This window comes from Mirounga leonina, unplaced genomic scaffold (assembly GCF_011800145.1).
Source record: "Mirounga leonina isolate KUSES-001 unplaced genomic scaffold, KU_Mleo_1.0 Mir_53, whole genome shotgun sequence".
In the NCBI taxonomy this organism is placed as follows: domain Eukaryota; kingdom Metazoa; phylum Chordata; class Mammalia; order Carnivora; family Phocidae; genus Mirounga; species Mirounga leonina.
The window spans coordinates 36,673,029-36,690,223 of record NW_023270807.1 but is presented as its reverse complement, the minus strand read 5'-3'; the positions used below and the strand labels follow the sequence as shown (position 1 = coordinate 36,690,223).

The 17,195-nt window shown below is 37.0% G+C and overlaps 1 long non-coding RNA gene across 1 annotated transcript in view; it reads right to left on the bottom strand.

Moving 5' to 3' along the window:
• Positions 1 to 6,180: 6,180 nt before the first annotated feature.
• The window catches only part of LOC118000570, a 52,618-nt gene continuing 41,603 nt past the window's right edge, over positions 6,181 to 17,195 (bottom strand). Inside the window, exons 2-3 of the long non-coding RNA XR_004676501.1 lie at positions 8,826 to 8,958; positions 6,181 to 6,381 (exon numbers count right to left, since the gene is read on the bottom strand). This is a non-coding gene — a long non-coding RNA (uncharacterized LOC118000570). The remainder of the gene's footprint in view (positions 6,382 to 8,825; positions 8,959 to 17,195) is intronic.

The following is a 17,195-nucleotide window of genomic DNA, read 5'->3' as shown; positions in this document are numbered from 1 at the left end:
TCTGCTCTGTCCCACCTAGGCTGGCTAACAAACATTCCCCATATGCACTAAGAGTCCCTACCTCTGCTTTATTGATTTACTTCATCTCATCCACCTAGGTTCTCCCTTTTTAGCTAAATCTTATATAAGGCCGATCTCACCATAAAGCTCTGTCTAGTGATTCAGCTACGTTACAAATTGAGCTTCTCAAAGGTTAATTTTTAATCAGTTGATAACATCAGCCAAATCAGTTCAAAATATTTTCTGAATATCTACTACCATTTGCTACTTAAACCTATGCATGCCGGACCATTATTTTTACAGTTTCTTTTTTTTTTTTTTTTAAAGATTTTATTTATTTATTTGAGACAGAGAGAATGAGAGAGAGAGAGAGAGAGCACATGAGAGGGGGGAGGGTCAGAGGGAGAAGCAGACTCCCTGCTGAGCAGGGAGCCCGATGTGGGACTCGATCCCGGGACTCCAGGATCATGACCTGAGCCGAAGGCAGTCGCTCAACCAACTGAGCCACCCAGGCGCCCTATTTTTACAGTTTCAAAATTACATACTTATTTTATTAGCACTGAACTCTTCATCTGCATATATTTGCACTGTGCAGTTAGAAGAGTTTGGGCAAATCTGAGGAAGGGGTGAAAATAAGACAACCCAAGAAAGCTCGGGAGAGTGAACCTCATGGAAATAATTATGATACAAATGAGGACACTTGGCTGTTTGCCAGGAGAGAGGGGGAGTGGGAGAGGGAGGGATGAAGACTAAGGGGGTTTCAAATTTTAAAAATGAAAATGCTTCTAAGTAAAAAGCCAGAGAATTTTCTTTCACCGTCTCAGTGGGTCCAGAGAGGTAACCATCATGAGTGAACTGTCTGCTATTTGGTATGTAGACATTATTATCTAATGAAAAGTGTATTCTTTGCATTTAACTTCAAATTACCCTACATATTTGGTTCAGAGATCATAGTTTTTTGCTAAAAAAATTCTGAAGACATACTTGTATTAAACTGATTGTGGCAAATTCTCAGCAGCACATAGCCCCAAATTCATAGAGACAATGTCACATACCAGAGCAGAAAATGAAAATCTTAGTCAATAAAATACTATTTTAGCTACCTGACAGCAACTGGGCTAGCACTCAGAAAATCTGTGTTCCTGACTTTATTTTTTATTTTGCATGTTTTGATTATAATTTGTGGGACAATTTAGTAAGTGGTCTGTTCTTGGTACTAAAGGAACATTTTCTTATATTACACAGTTTTAAGATTGCCCATTTGATTCAATGATACAGCTGTTTTAATTAGTTAGTAAAAATGTCATCTTAAAATTTGATTTTGAAGATACATTTGGCTGAGCTGATCCTGTTTATTTAAATAGAGTAAAATAAAACTTCACTTTAATGTCAGGGTTATTATCTGTATAAGGAAAAATACATTCCCAATAGAATTCTTGAGAAATAGAATTTTTTATTAGGTTTATGGAATTATTGATCATAACTATAGCTATTACATTCCACATGACAGGAAGTATTAAGGAATGGTCCCATAAAGTGGTAGTAAACACTGGCTCCTAACCTATCAGAGAGCAACAGAGAAATACCTGAAGTTGTGACTGACTTCAGTTAGACATTAGGTATTATTAATACACTTTTGTCAACAGTTGGTATAGAATTAAAAGTGCTTCTTCCATTATCTAAGCAGTTAACCTCATTAGATTGTTTTAATGTCCTAGATTCCTGCAGGAGTTGAAATACTTTAAATTTCGCTTCTCTAGTGGAATTAGTATTATTATTAGATTATGAAATGTTAATGGATAGATCTGAAACTTCATCAAGATTATAACATAATATATCTATCTCATTTTGAGAAAGATTGAATTCCAGTATAAGTGAGATTTATTAAATTTTAATGCCAAAATAAAGCCAAATTATGTGGGGCCTTTAGATACATTAGATAATTAGGTAAGAAACAGTACATGGCTTCTCATTGGTGGAAATCTGAATCCACGGCAAAGATGCAACATTCCAAATTTTGTGAATTCTCAAATTCATTGTAATTTATAGTAAAAATAATATTCATGTATCTATTGTTTTTATGAAACAACATATATTACAAATTTGTCTTTTATGGAATGTCTAATTTCTTTATTTGAATGTCAGCTGTCTGATAGAGGAAACTTCTTTAAATGGACAGGCCTGCTTAGCACACATCACTTGTAGTAAAAAGAAGAGACCGAGGAGAGTAACTAAACCATCTCCCTTCTTCTGCTCAGGCTGGGACCTTTTAATCTAAAATATTTTCTGAAGTCTTCTTTTATAAAGTAATATTTCACATTGCATTATTAAGACATCACATACAAATTTATCTTCCACTAGGGGAAACATATTTACCCCAAATCCTTATCATTGCACTTTTATAGAAGATAGAAAGCAAAGGCTTTAGTAATTTATATACCTCTATAATTTATCAAAGCCAATAGTTTAGATGTAGTGTTAATAAGGATATAATTTTACCATTTTGAAGAATAGATAAAGGAAATTATCCCCTTCTGTGAAGTTGTTCAGAATCAAAACTTTTGTCAATCTAATTATTTATGTGATCATATGGCCTCCTAGCATTGTGCATATCAACAGAGGGTTAAGATGAAATATTAAAACTGTCAGCCTTGAACTGCATGCTTCAAAGGACACCATCAAGAAAGTGAAAAGACAGTTCATACAATGGGAGAAAATATTTGCAAATCATATATCTTGATAGGAGATTTGTATCCAGAATATCCTAAGAACTCTTACAACTCAATAACAAAAAGATAAGTAGCCCAGTGAAAAAATGGGCAAAGTTAAATGGATATTTCTCTTAAAAAAGACATACAAGTTGCCAATAAGCACATGAAAAGATGCTCATTTCATTAGTCATTAGGGAAATGCAAATCAAAACCACAATGACACGCTATTTTACACCCACTCAGATAGCTAAAATAAGACAGATAAAAACAAGCATTAGCAAGGATATTGACAAATTGAAACTCATCAACATTACTAGTGGAATTGTAAAACTGGGAAGCCACTTAGGAAAACATTTTGGCAGTTCCTCAAAATGATAAATGTAGAGTTACCATATGACCATGCAGTTCCCCTCATGGGTATAAGTCCAAGAGAATTGAAAACCTGCGTTCATGCAAAACCTTGTATGTGAATATTTATAGCATCATTATTCATAATAACCAAAAAATGAAAAACCAGAATGTCCATGAACTAATGATTGGATAAACAAGATGTGGTATATTCATGCAATGGAATATTATCCAGCAACATAAAGGAATTAAATACTGATACATGTTACAACATGGATGAATCTTGAGAACCTCATTCTAAGTGGAAGAAGCCAGACACAAAAGGCCATATATAGTATGATGCCATTTACATAACATTTCCAGTATAGGCAAATCCATAGAGTAGAACTGGAGTAGGGAATGGGGAGTGACGGCTAATTGGTATAGTTTCTCTTGGGATGACGAAATGTTCTAAAATTAGAGGAGATAGTTGCACAACTCTGCAAGCAAATTAAAAATCCCTGAATTAAAAAAAAAAAATCCCTGAATTATGCCCTTTAAAGAATGAATTTTATGGTGTGTGAATTATACCTCAATGAAGCTATTAATGAGGTTATTAAATGAAGTTTAAAAAAACTTAAAGGCCCAAAAATATTTTATCAAGCTCACTGAATCTATGGGTCAGGACTTTGGGGCAGGCTTTGTGAGAAATGGTTTGCCTTTTTTTTTTTTTTTTAATGTCTGGGGCTTCAGCTAGGAAGACTCAATGAGCTGAGTGTAACTACATCTGGGGAATACAATCTAGAGCCATCTTCACTTAAATGTTGTTTAGTAGATGCTGTTTTCTGAATGTTAATTGCACTAGCCATCACTTCTCATGTACCTTAGCTTTCCCACCATGCATGGTGGCCATAAGGTCACCAGAGTTCTTATATGGCAGCTCAGGACTCCACGAGCAAGTGTCCCAGCACACAAGGCAGAATTTGTATTGCCTTCTCGGACAAGGCATCACAATTCATGCATCACTCTTCCGCCTCATTCTATTGGCTTCAAGAGAGTCAAAAGCCCACCAACATTCAAGGGCAAGGAACAGAGAGCCTACCTCTCAATGGTTGTTAAAGAATTTGTGGCTGTGTGTTTTTTTAATTATGGAAAAATAAAAAAACCCATAAAATTTACCATCTTAACTATTTTTAAGTATATAGTTCAGTAGTGTTAAGTACATTCACATTGTTGCACAGCCAATTTCCAGAGCTCTTTTTGTCTTGCAAAACTAAAAAAACTCTACACTTATTGAACAATAACTCTCTGGTATAGCCCCTGGTAAACACCATTCTACCTTTGTCTCCATGAATTTGACTACTCTAGGTAACTCATGTAAGTGAAATCAAACAATATTTGTCCTTTTATGACTGGCTTATTTCACTTAGCATAATGTCCTCAAGTTTCATCCATGTTGTAATGTGTGTCCAAATTTCCTTCCCATCAATACTTAGGTTGCCTCCACCTTTTGGCTATTGGGAATAATGCTGCTATGAACATGGATGAACAAATATCTCTTCAAGTTCCTACTTTCAGTTTTGGGGGGTATATACTCAATAGTGGATTTATTGGATAATGTTGTAATTCTGTTTAATTTTTTGAGGAACTGCCATACTGCTTTCCACAGTGGCTGCACCATTCTACATTCCCACCAACAGTGCACAAGAGGTCCAATTTCTTTTTTTTTTTTTAAAGATTTTATTTATTTATTTGACAGAGAGACATAGTGAGAGCAGGAACACAAGCAGGGGGAGTGGGAGAGGGAGAAGCAGGCTTCCTGCGGAGCAGGGAGCCCAATGTGGGACCCGATCTCAGGACCCTGGGATCATGACCTGAGCCGAAGGCAGACGCTTAACGACTGAGCCACCCAGGCGCCCAAGAGGTCCAATTTCTTTACATCCTTATCAACACTTGTTATTCTCTGATTTGTTTGTTTTTAATTTATAGTAATCATCCTAATTGTGTGACTATAGTTTCAAATACCAATTGGGATTATAAATGCAAAGGAAAAAGGTTACCAATTAACCTCTCTTGTCTAATCAAAATGGTTTATTGTGTTGAATTTGAGATGGCCTATGACTTGTTTTCATTGACTAACAGAATGTAAGTAGAGGAAAAATATGGGACTTCAGAGCAAAGTCTTAATTGACCACTGAAGTTACTTTTATCATCCTCTTGAAAATGTGTCCAGGAATCACCAGGTAAAGACCTACATTAGCTCACTATAGCATGAGAATTCACGGCAGGAGACTCAAGGTATCCTAGCTTAAAGTGAACATCAGCTACCAGACCAGTGAGGGAAGGCATCTCAGTCCATCTAGTCCCTATTGAGATACCAATTGACTCCCACCACATGAGCGGCTCCAGGAGAACACAGCAGAGGAACCACACAGTGCTCCCAGACAAATTTACTCTCAGGAAGCGAAGAACAAATTTTCGTTTTAAGCTGTTAAGTTTGGATGGTTTGTTTTGCACAGTAGCTAGTCAGTGGTGTGTTGGAGACTGCTCTCACCATATCGCAAAGCCAAGTGGGTGCAGCTCTTCTCAGCTCCACATTTTCCACATCGGTAATGTCACATTGCTGGCATGAAATTGGCCATGCTGTGAGTATTTACATATTTACATGTGGAAATCAGCAAATAAACAGGAGCTTTTTCTTTTTTAGAGAGAGAGAGAGCTAGTTAAGTATTTTTAACGCACCACTAGATACAGTCATTTAGATGCTGAGAGGATAACAGCTATCTGGTGACAAAGGAACAGACTTGAAAAACTCTGGGAGAGCTGCCGAGAGAAGCAACTATTGGGAGCCGCTGGAGCCGCTGGTCCTGGCTAGGGAAGCGTCTAGAGCTGCTACTGCTGTCTGGAGTTGTACTGCCATCAGGTGCTGGCGAGGGTTCCTGGGATCGTCGCTCACCGTGTGCTAGTGGGAGTCACTGCAGCTAAACTGGGCATGACAGCATTCATCAGGTCTGAAAGATGCTGAAGGGAACTGCCATGGGACTAATTTCCTGCTTAAAGGGCAGATATATCACGTAGAATGTAGGATAGTAGCGGAAGGGGTTGTATAGGTTAAGCTTCTATAACAAAGCAATTCCAATAGTTATGTTTCAAATAGCATAGATGTTTATTTCTCTCATCACAGTTCAAGAGGCAGTAGACAGTACATCGTGGGAAGGTGGGTGTGTTTCATGAAGTCTTCTACGTATCCAGTTTCTTCCAAAAGCGTTTCTCCCTCTCCCTCAGGTGTAGTCCTTGTCTGCATGCCAAAGTGGCCCAAATGGCACCACATCTGATACTTAGGCTGTGGATAAGGTAATGAAAATAAGTAGAAGATACATCACTTCCTTTTAGGGAAAGGCATGGAAAGTTGCACACTTCACTTGTGCTCGAAAACCATTGGTAAGAGCTTATCACATGAATAACCCACAGATAAGGAGACATTTTTTTTCTAACTGAGCAACCATATGCTCAGCTAAAACTCAGGGATTGGTGTCTATTTCTAAAGGCAGAAGGCAAGATGTTGGAGAATGATTACCAGCCTTCACTACAATAAAAATGAGTATTTATAGAATCATCCATTCCGGGGCGCCTGGGTGGCTCAGTTGGTTGGGTGACTGCCTTCGGCTCAGGTCATGATCCTGGAGTCCCAGGATCGAGTCCCGCATCGGGCTCCCCGCTCAGCGGGGAGTCTGCTTCTCCCTCTGACCCTTCTCCCTCTCATGCTGTCTCTCATTCTCTCTCTCGCAAATAAATAAAATCTTAAAAAAAAAAAAAAGAATCATCCATTCCTCTAACCAACATGAATCCTATCATGTGGCTGACACTATTTTAAGTATTTGGATCATAGAGAAGAAAGACTCAGTAATTACCCTCAAAGTTCTCACAGTGTAAGAGATGTCTAAATAGATGGGTTGTAATAACATGTGAAGTTATAAAAGTACTGTGAACAAAATATCATGGGATCACAGAAGAAATATCAAGTTACCGCCTGAGGGGATTATGAAAGGTTTTATTGAGTTGGAATGTAAATAGAGTTGTGAAGAATAACTAGGCATTCACCAGACAGAAAAAGAAAGGCACTATAAGCAGAGCCAGTCCCTTGACATCCATGGCATGTCCAAGACTGGTTGAATTTATGATACAACCTAAGGAAACGGGAGGCTCAGAACCCAGCCCTCAGAATTTGGAGGAAAATGTACCTTGAAGAAAAAACAAGAAAGAAATTGCTTAGTGTAAAATGTATAAATCAAGCATGTATTTATGAAGTTAATTTAAAGTGTCATTTAAAATTATAGATACAAAATATGACTGTCTAAATTTTAAATATGGGCAGTGTGAAAATCAACAGAGTATTGTCTCCTGACGCCTTTCTAGATATTGCTACCTTGACTCACCTTCCACTCATTGTGCCTTTAATCTCACTCTGTTAAGATTCACTCACAAGACATTTTCTGAAATAACACTCCATACCTCTAAAGCAAGCTTTTCCTTAAGTCTTAACCTTTTCTATAAATTTAAGGGCATTATGCCCTTTAATTTAATGACAAATTTATATGTTGCATTTTTTGGAATGGCATCACAAGGGTATTTTATTTCTACACTTACTTCCAGGGTTCAGTTACATCATTTTCTTTTTAATCAGATAACTTAAACAAAATAACATTTCATAGACCTACTGAGAGGAAAGAATTCTTTGTGGTTAGACATATTAGAGAAAACTAATACTGATCTTGAAATAGAAAATTCTGTATGTTTTATTGCAGTACCAAAAGCTCTAAAATAAAATGAGGGAGAAGCATACCCAAATTAATTCCCTCTGATAAACTGATTATTTCTGTTTCTAATCAGATTTTTGACTGAATTCACTACCCTCTCCCCACCCACTTTTGATGAAATCATTTTTGTAGATATAACTACTGTGCAGCACATTCTTAAATTCTTGGCAAAATTTTTTAAAAAGGAATTAAAAGTCGATTGTATTGTGAACCGTATTTAATAAAGTAGCATTTCCTGCCATTTTACCAAAGACAATGGAATAATAAAACCATCAGGAAATTTGTGTTTTTAAAACCTTAATTAACTTCGTGCCATAACACCCTGGGAGTTAAGACTCGTAGGCAATGCACTTTGTCCACGTGGTTCCAGAATAATCATTTCTATACTTCTGCTTGGAAAGGAGGAGCGAGGTAACTGACAGGCTTCTACTGAGTGAGTATGTGTTTGGAAATGGGGAATAAGACTGGATTAATCCTCCAGTTACGCAGTAGAATAAAGATTCAATATGCCTAATGAGGTGAAAAAGAATCAGTTAAAAATTGCCTTAATGTTCTAAAATTATTTTCAATAATGATTATTAATGCATTATGGAATTTGTGGGACTTTAGAGAAAGCCAGATTCTATATTCTATATTGTTACAAGTTTTTGCAGTCTTTAAAAATGTTGGCAAAAATGTTTATAATTCAATAATCACTAGAAATAATCCTGAAAAGAAATTAGAATGGAAGTAATTCAAAAAATGTGAAAGAAAATGTAGTTTTTATTTACGTTCTCTTTTTTAGCTTTTATTTATATCTTAACTAATTTTATTACATTACAAGTAGATTTTTATAGAATTTTGTAAAAACATTCAATGACTTCATAGATCTTAAAAGAAATTCATAGAGGTGTCCATCAGAACATATTGGGTTATGCTGTGAAAACCAACAATTAGAAAGCTTTCAGTGGTTTGGAAGAGTGAAACTTACTCCTTAACCGTGCTACACGCCCTCTGTGGGTTGGCAAGGTTGATTGCGGCACCATCTCGACACAAGCTTCCATGATCACACAATTAAGTGTAAGAGAATACGGCATGCACGTTCTGGGATTTAATACTTCTGCCTGGAAGTGACACACAGCAATTCCATTTATGTTTTATTGGCCAAAGCAAGCCACAAGGAATATCTGACTTCAAGTGGCAGGTAAGTCCAATCATAGCACATGTCTGGAATAAAATACTGAACATCTGTGAATAGCCCTAGTGACTAAGAGAACCTACCCTTTGAGTCATAAATATTCAGGTCACTGTCCTTTCCACATGCAATATATACTTACTTCTCCTAGGAGAAAGAACACCCAAAAGCTCCATCTGATTTTTTAGTCAGCTCCAAGTCCAGTGCTTTGAAATAATTTGTATTAAGTCCAGTGTGTTTTTTCTTGATTTGAAAATCAGAGAAAAAGAAAAGTTATCTATCCCTAATAAACACTATATAAGTAATGAATGAGAGAAAACATAATAGTGACCAAACAGCCCCATTCTGGTGCTAAGGAACCCCTACCCTTGGAAGTGGGTTGGGGGAAGTGGTCCTTCATTAGGCTCCTAGTCTACGCCCTCAGAGGAGCTTCTTCAGGTGACTGGACACTCTTATTCCTTGACTCCATGGCTATATCTCTGGAACTGGGCAGATTTCTCAGTTGGCCTCCTGTCTCTAGAAGATTGAGGTCCCAAAGTCCATTTTAAGTATTTAATAGTCATACTCTTTTTTTAGTTCAGACTGTTAATATTTTAGTCAGTATACTAACTCTTTTAACTCTTTTAAAAACTAGGGCTGCTGGAGTGGAGGGGGGCGGGAGGGATGGGGTGGCTGGGTGATGGACACTGGGGAGGTATGTGCTATGGTGAGCACTGTGAATTGTGTCAGACTGAGGAATCACAGACCTGTAACCCCTGAAACAAATAATACATTATACATTAATATAAATAAATAAATAAATAAATAAATAAATAAATAAATAAAATAAAAAATAAAAAAATCTTAGTTCTACTCTGGGGCACCTAGGTGGTTTAGTCGGTTAAGCCTCCAACTCTCGATTTCGGTTCAAGTCATGATCTTAAGGTCTTGAGATGAAGCCCAGAGTTGGGCTCTGCACTCAGCGGGTGTCGACTTGAGATTCTCTCTCTCCTTCTCTTTCTGCCCCTCCCCTGCTCACTCGAGCTCTCTCTCTCTCACTCTCTCTCTCTCAAATAAATAAAATCTTAAAAAGAAAACTTAGTTGTGTTATCTATTTAATAATAGTCAACTCCACGTGCTATAATTCTTTTAGATACATGCCTTTCTCTAGATTTAATTAGAGGTATCTTGAACCTCTAAGGTGTTCACAACATGACTAAAACTTTTACCTTTTCTCCTTGAGCTATTACTGAGCACCTAAACTTAAAGAATTTAACAACGTGAAGACTTACACCCTTTATTTGATCCATTCTGTAGAACCCAAGTTTTATTCAGTTGTGTTGAGAAGTTTCCTTTCCAAATTGACAATACTAGATTCCTGAACCCTCTATGTCCTTTTTATTCCTGCTAGAAAATTTGCTACTTCTTTCTGAACATATTTCTTTCCAAATTTCAGTCCTATAAATAACATTTAATCCATGTTACTACTATTCTGTTGTCCAACCTGTTTACCTGAACAGACTCATTAGAGACATTGTCTTCCTTTTAAGTTATCTCAGATAAGCATTTTATCAAATATTTTGCAAATATAAAACCTATTATTCTTTGCATATAGTAAAGATTTGGTATGTATCTACCGGTATACTGATAAAAATAAAAGATATCCATTCATTTATTTACACATCTATTCAATTAATTTACACACAAATATGTATTAGGTACTTATCCAATATCACATGTGCCTCTGAAATACAAACCATATATTATAGTAAATAGCAAGGCATAATATTCTTTTTTTAAAAAAGATTTTATTTATTTATAAGAGAGGGAGAGAGAGCACGAGAGCTGGGAGGATCAGAGGGGTTGGGAGAAGCAGACTCCCTGCTAAGCAGAGAGCCTGACGCGGGGCTCGGGGCTCAGTCCTGGGACTCCGGGATTGTGACCTGAGCCAAAGGCAGATGCTTAACCGACTGAGCCACCCAGCACCCCAAGACATAATATTCTTCACTATCACATGTATCATTAAAAGGAGTATACATAAACTTGCTCACTGGAAGTTTGAATATTTTCAAATTCTCATGTATTGATTATTATGTACCAAGCATGATTTAAGGAGTTTGAATGAATTGAATCATTTAAGCAACATTGAAGACATATCTATTTGAATGCTGAATTAAAAAAAAAAAGTTCTTAGTGATTCATGGAATTAAAATTTTTTTCTTAATATACTCCCATGAAATATGGAGTGAAATTACATTTAATAGTGTTGGCTTTAACAACACAGTCTTGAATTACTAAAGTCAGAATTATGCATACATTTTAGCTTCTTACTCATTTTCTCCTTCTTGGTTATGTTTAATATTTTTCACAGATTTTAAAAATCTATAATACCTAGTTATTTAATAATACTGTGGTACTGGTTCTCAATCTGGGACAATTTTGTTCCCCACTGGACATTTGGCAATATCTAGAGGCATTTTTGGTTGTTATTACTTGAGGGAACCGGGGGAGAAAGATACTGGCATTTTATGGATCAAGGCCAGGGATACTGTTAAATATCCCATGATGACCCCCCAAACAAAGAATTATCCAGCCCAAAATGTCAATAGTTCCGAAGTTGAAAAGCCCTGTACTGGAATATTCTACTGACCTTGACCTTTATTGTAGCTCTCCAATTTTTGGAAGTGAAAGCTGATTTTAGGAAGCCTCACAGGCTGTCATTTAAGGTACATGACAGGTCATCACATGGTGAGCACTAAGAAAGACGAATCTGGCAAAAGGGGTTCTCAGGAATTTATATCGTGTTTTAAAATTCTAAGTCCTATGCAGGCTCTTTCCTAAAAAGCCATACAATCTTAAGGTTGGAAGAAATGTAGCTAATGTGACCACGCCTGACCTGACCCATGCAGCAATACCCTCTGCATCACCTTCAGCCATGGCCCCAAATCAGGTGATTTTCCACCTGGAACACTTCCAGTGATACTGTTGATCAGCTCTAAAGAATTTAAATGTCTGTGAAGCCTACACTTTCTTCCTGTTATTTTGCCCTTCAATTCCAGAGTAAGCGTGGACAAGTTTACTCCCTATGCTGTATGGCATTCCAGTATTTAAAAATCGCTATTGTGCCAACACTACTTATCCCCACCACTCTTTTTGCCCCCATTTTCCACGTTCATATACCTTCAGGGTATGCTACCATTCTTCTAGGTAGCACCCCTACACTACATGGCTCAGGACCTAACAAAATATAGGTGTAGCTAATGGGTGCTGAGACAACCATCTTAGTCAGAATCCAGTTGTGATCCAAGTAATACAGGAGCCACCTGAGCTAACGATCACTGTTATGCGGATACTATTCAGGTAGCCTAAGATTAAAAACATACTTTTTAGAACTTATGCTATACTTTTAGTTCACATTGAACTGGATGGAACCTGAAGCTATTTTTTCTCCAATTTTTCATGCTCTAGTGTTGGCTCTGGAGCTAATAAAGATACTTAGAATCTTTTCTATTTTCCTTTTGACGCAGTTTTTTTTTTTTTAATTTCTGTTACTCTTTTATCCATTCCAAATTTTTAAAAAATTTTTTTGAGTATAGTTGAAATGCAATGTTACATTAGTTTCAGGTGTGCAACATCGTGATTGGACAAGTTTAAACATTATGTTATGCTCACCACTAAGTGTAGGTACCATCTGTCCCGTTACATCACTATTACAGTATCATTGACTGTGTTCCTAATGCTGTGCCTTTTATTCCTGTGACTTATTCATTCCATAACTGGAAGCCTGTATGTATCTCCTACTTCCCTTCATTCATTTTGCCCATCCCACCACCCACCTCCCCTCTGGCAACTATCAGTTTATTCTCTGTATTCATAGGTCTGATTCTGCTTTTCGTTTATTAATTTGTTTTGTTTTTTTAGATTCCACATATGAGTGAAATCATATGGTATTTGTCTTTCTCAGTCTGACTCATTTCAATTAACATAATACCCTCTGAGTTAATACCTAAGATATTTCGAATCTTTGAATATCACAATAGCTAAAGAAATAAAAGGACAAGGGGATGTAATGGGGCAATGAACACATACTATAGATATGGATCCTTGCAGATTCAATTTGCAGCTCATAGGCTGGCTATCTGAATGTGGGAGGTTACTCAAGCTCTCAGGGCTTCAGTTTCCCCAAGTATAAAATGGGAATAATTTTACCTGCCTTATAAAATGGTAATAAGAATTAAGTGAGTGAAGATTTGTTAAACCACATAGAATGGTTTGACCTATAGCAAGTGCTCAGTAAGTATGTGCTAAAACAGCGGTGCCTGGGTGGCTCGGTCAGTTAAGCGTCTGCCTTTGGCCCAGGTCATGATCCCAGGGTCCTGGGATGGAGCCCCGCATTGGGCTCCCTGCTCCGCGGGGAGCCCGCTTCTCCATCTCCCTCTGCTCCTCTCCACCTTCCCCACTCGTGCTCTCTCTCTCAAATAAATAAATAAAATCTTTAAAAAAATGTATAAGTAACGTGCTAAAACAAGCAAACAAAATATATTTCCAGTGAAATCATGATGAACAGAATCCCAAAGAAAACTAGTTCTTCCCAGATTCCAATAAAATGCACATTTCTTCTCTATACATAGAGAATAAAACTGACTTTTGACAGAAAGTAGTTGAGTCCATGGTATAATATTCTAACTCTTCATGATTAATATGTATCCTTCTCCAGTCTGACAACCACAGTAATCCTTATCAGCCATGAAAGCAGCATGAATCTTCCAATACTTTAAGAAATTGAAATGTGTGTGTTTTTAAAAGGTGGCATAATTTTCCTGCTGGGCTGCATTAGAACGGATTGCTCATGGGCATGTTCACTGTTGAAATAGTACATCTACCACATAACATGGACCTAGATATTTCCCTAACCCCTTACTCAACCAATGTTTTCAGATATACTTGTTGACAGATTTTTTCCACATTAACACCTTCTGACTTAATTCAGTGGGATAATAGAATTCAGTGAAGGAAATTGATAACATGAATTGTGTAACATTATTGGGACATTGATGACTCCCCAGTATCTACTTAACTTGCATGTGTGAAACCCTTCCTTATTCTGCAAATCAGAACACACCTGCCATACTCTATTAAGCCTCAGAAAAGAATAGTGCTTAGCATCAGGGCAGAGAATGGATGTTCCCTCTCTTCCTTGGCAACAATAGTTATAAGCTGAGATGCAGTTTTTAGGCTTTCCCTGACACATACACCTGTTCTCTCCTTCCCAGCTTGAAGCCTTGCCCACATCCCCACTTACACATTCCATTGTTACGTTTCTTTGTCCCTGACAGCTGCTGATATACTTGAATACCACTTATGCTTCTGCCGTCCTGCCTCTTTTACATGTTACAGACGTGATACCAAGCCTGGCAAAACTGAGTAACATAGAAAAATCTGATGGCTCTTCACTTTGAAAGTAGATGTCTGCACGTAGATGCAGGTTCTACCCACCACCCGCGCTGCCCCCCATTTTAGTAGCTTGGGACGTTTTTGAGTCTTGGTATAAACTGAAGGAATTCAAACTCTTACTGGCTGGAAGAATCTTAAGAGATTTTATTGGACACCCAAATTTTTCACTCAGATTTATAAGCAGGAATATTCAAATTTCCCTAATTCTCCAAAATTCCTTCCCTTTTCTATCACCATGGCAGTGAGAGTAATCAAAGGGACAATAGCATAGTTCTCTGATGTTACCTTGTTCAGAGGCCTTGGTTCACCCTGTGATTTGCCAAGATTTTTTACCACCATGAGTAAGTTATACTTTACACTTTGAGGAAGCAAATTTCTTTAATTTTTTTTATACCATCATTAGCATTGGTTTCCTGAGAAAGTTTGAGAAAGAATTCTGGACATAACAGTGGTATTCTGAAGCATTAAATTCATTAATTGATTCAGATAAAAGTCATGAGACAAACTCCTATGCAGAGTTATATCTATTTAGTACCATTCCAAAGTGAGGAATCTCGGTAGATCAAGGAAAGATTATAAATTTGAAAGCGTTTATGTTATATCATTTAGCAGATTATTTATTATAAATATCTGTATTCTTTTTAATTGAGTCTTCAATAGGTAAGCGCCAGTTCCTAACTGGGAAGATTAGGTAAAACTGGGATCTAGGAGACAAATCCCTGGAACCTAGGACTGAATAGAAGAATAGGAACAAAGTTCAGGCAGGGGTATAAATAAACATGTGGAAACCCAGACAGGCAGCAGTGGAAAAAGACAGCTTGTAGAAGCATGAGAAATATGAAAGTTTAGGCCCTAAGTACAGATTGAGTTGAGCCAGGAATTAAATGACACAGAAGTAAGGACAGGTTTCAATTCAGGGGCTCAGAAATTAGACTAGATTATATAATGTTGTAAATAGGTAGAGAAAGAGAGAGATACAGTAAGTTAACTTAACTTGAACTAAACAAAGTTAAATTAAATTGTATTACATTAAATTAAAAAGAGCACCTACCAGGCCTAGAAAGAATTCTTCTGGATTCCTATAGCTGCTACATATTTCTACTATTTCGTTTGAGGCATTATTGATCTCCTCCCTATCTGATATCCCCTCACTGCCATACAAGTACATGTATACTCATGATATAAACACACACAGAAACCTTACCTAGAGACACACCAAGTAGCCTTGATACCAATCTGTGCCTGTTCTGTCCTTCCTACTAGAATGCAAGCTTTTTGAAGGTAAGGATTTTGTCTGTTTTGCACACAACTAAATCCTCAGTGCCTGGTGCAATGCCTTGCATGAAGCTGAATGAATGAGCTTACACAGAAATGTTTCTACTTCTTGCCTGTAAAATGTTCTGTCTTTACCAACTATAAACATCATTATATGAGCAACCTTCAGAAAGTCACATTTTTATAAGCTGCCACAATCCTGGGGTAGCTAATGGACAACAGTACAAAGCTCACTTTCCATTCATCAGCCATCATGCTTGATAGCACCGTTTACCTCAGTCTTCACTGAAAGTTCATTTCTTCCTGGTCAGATTATCACCCAGACTCTTTTTTTTTTTTTTAATGCTGCCTTCATATGCCTTCTAATTCCAGACTTCTGCTCTATGAAATTCAAGCTATATATTGCAAAATGGAAATGTTCTTGCTTTCAATTATTTTCTCTTAAGGACACTACTTTCCTTGCAGGTTTCTCAAAGATAGGCTATTTTATTCTATCACACACCATGTCTCTCAAGGCCAGGAAGTGGGGTTAGTGGTATTCTTGTTAAATGTTGCCCCTCAGACTATTAGTCCCATCCTCTGCCAAACTTTTTGGGGGCCTGCTGCTTTCATGAAGTGTATGTTCAGATACCCCAGTTTTTGGACTCATTTGAGGTTTTTTTTGAACCTTTCCCTACTGAGAATCCATCTCCTGGTTTAGGATCAATCTCAGACTAATATTCTATTGGGGCATCCTTTAAAGGTTTAATTACAAGCCTTGTTCCAACTTGACATCAGTCCTCATACAACTCTGTGATTTCGCTTGTATTCCTATGCTTTTGCTTTTCACATTCTGACCTTTTCCTCAGCAAGAGAGCCTCAGTTCTGACAATTAATTACTGTGATTGGTAGCCTTGGTTAATTGTTGCAATTGCTTTTTCCATAGTAACAACCCAGTCATTTGCCTTGGTCAGCATGTGTAATGATTGTTTCATTTAGAAGCAATTTCCCAGTTTGGATAGAAGAGTTGACAATTACATTCATTGAAATACATTTCTCATGTGCTATCCAAGCCAATTAAACCACCCAAAGTCTTTTTTTTGCTTTTATTATAACAGTGTCCATTTATCTGAGATGGTATAAATGGACACTATTGACTCAAAGAATGATGATTCAACCTAAAATTTTCAAAGTGATTTTGATACAGAACAATACATTCATTAATCAACCATTATCAGACCTTAGAAAGGATAGAGGTTAGGCTAAATCAATGTTGACTTTTTAAGCTATACAATAATTTTTTAGCATTTGGTTTAAATATAACCATAAAACACAGTACTCTTAGAATAGAACTCAATGCCTTGAAAAAAGTAGATAATAGTTATTGTATTTTGAATGTTATAGAGTACAATCTTACCAAAAAATAATAAATGATAGAGGTAGCCTCTCTTCATTTCTTTCCTGCAACCAAATTTCATC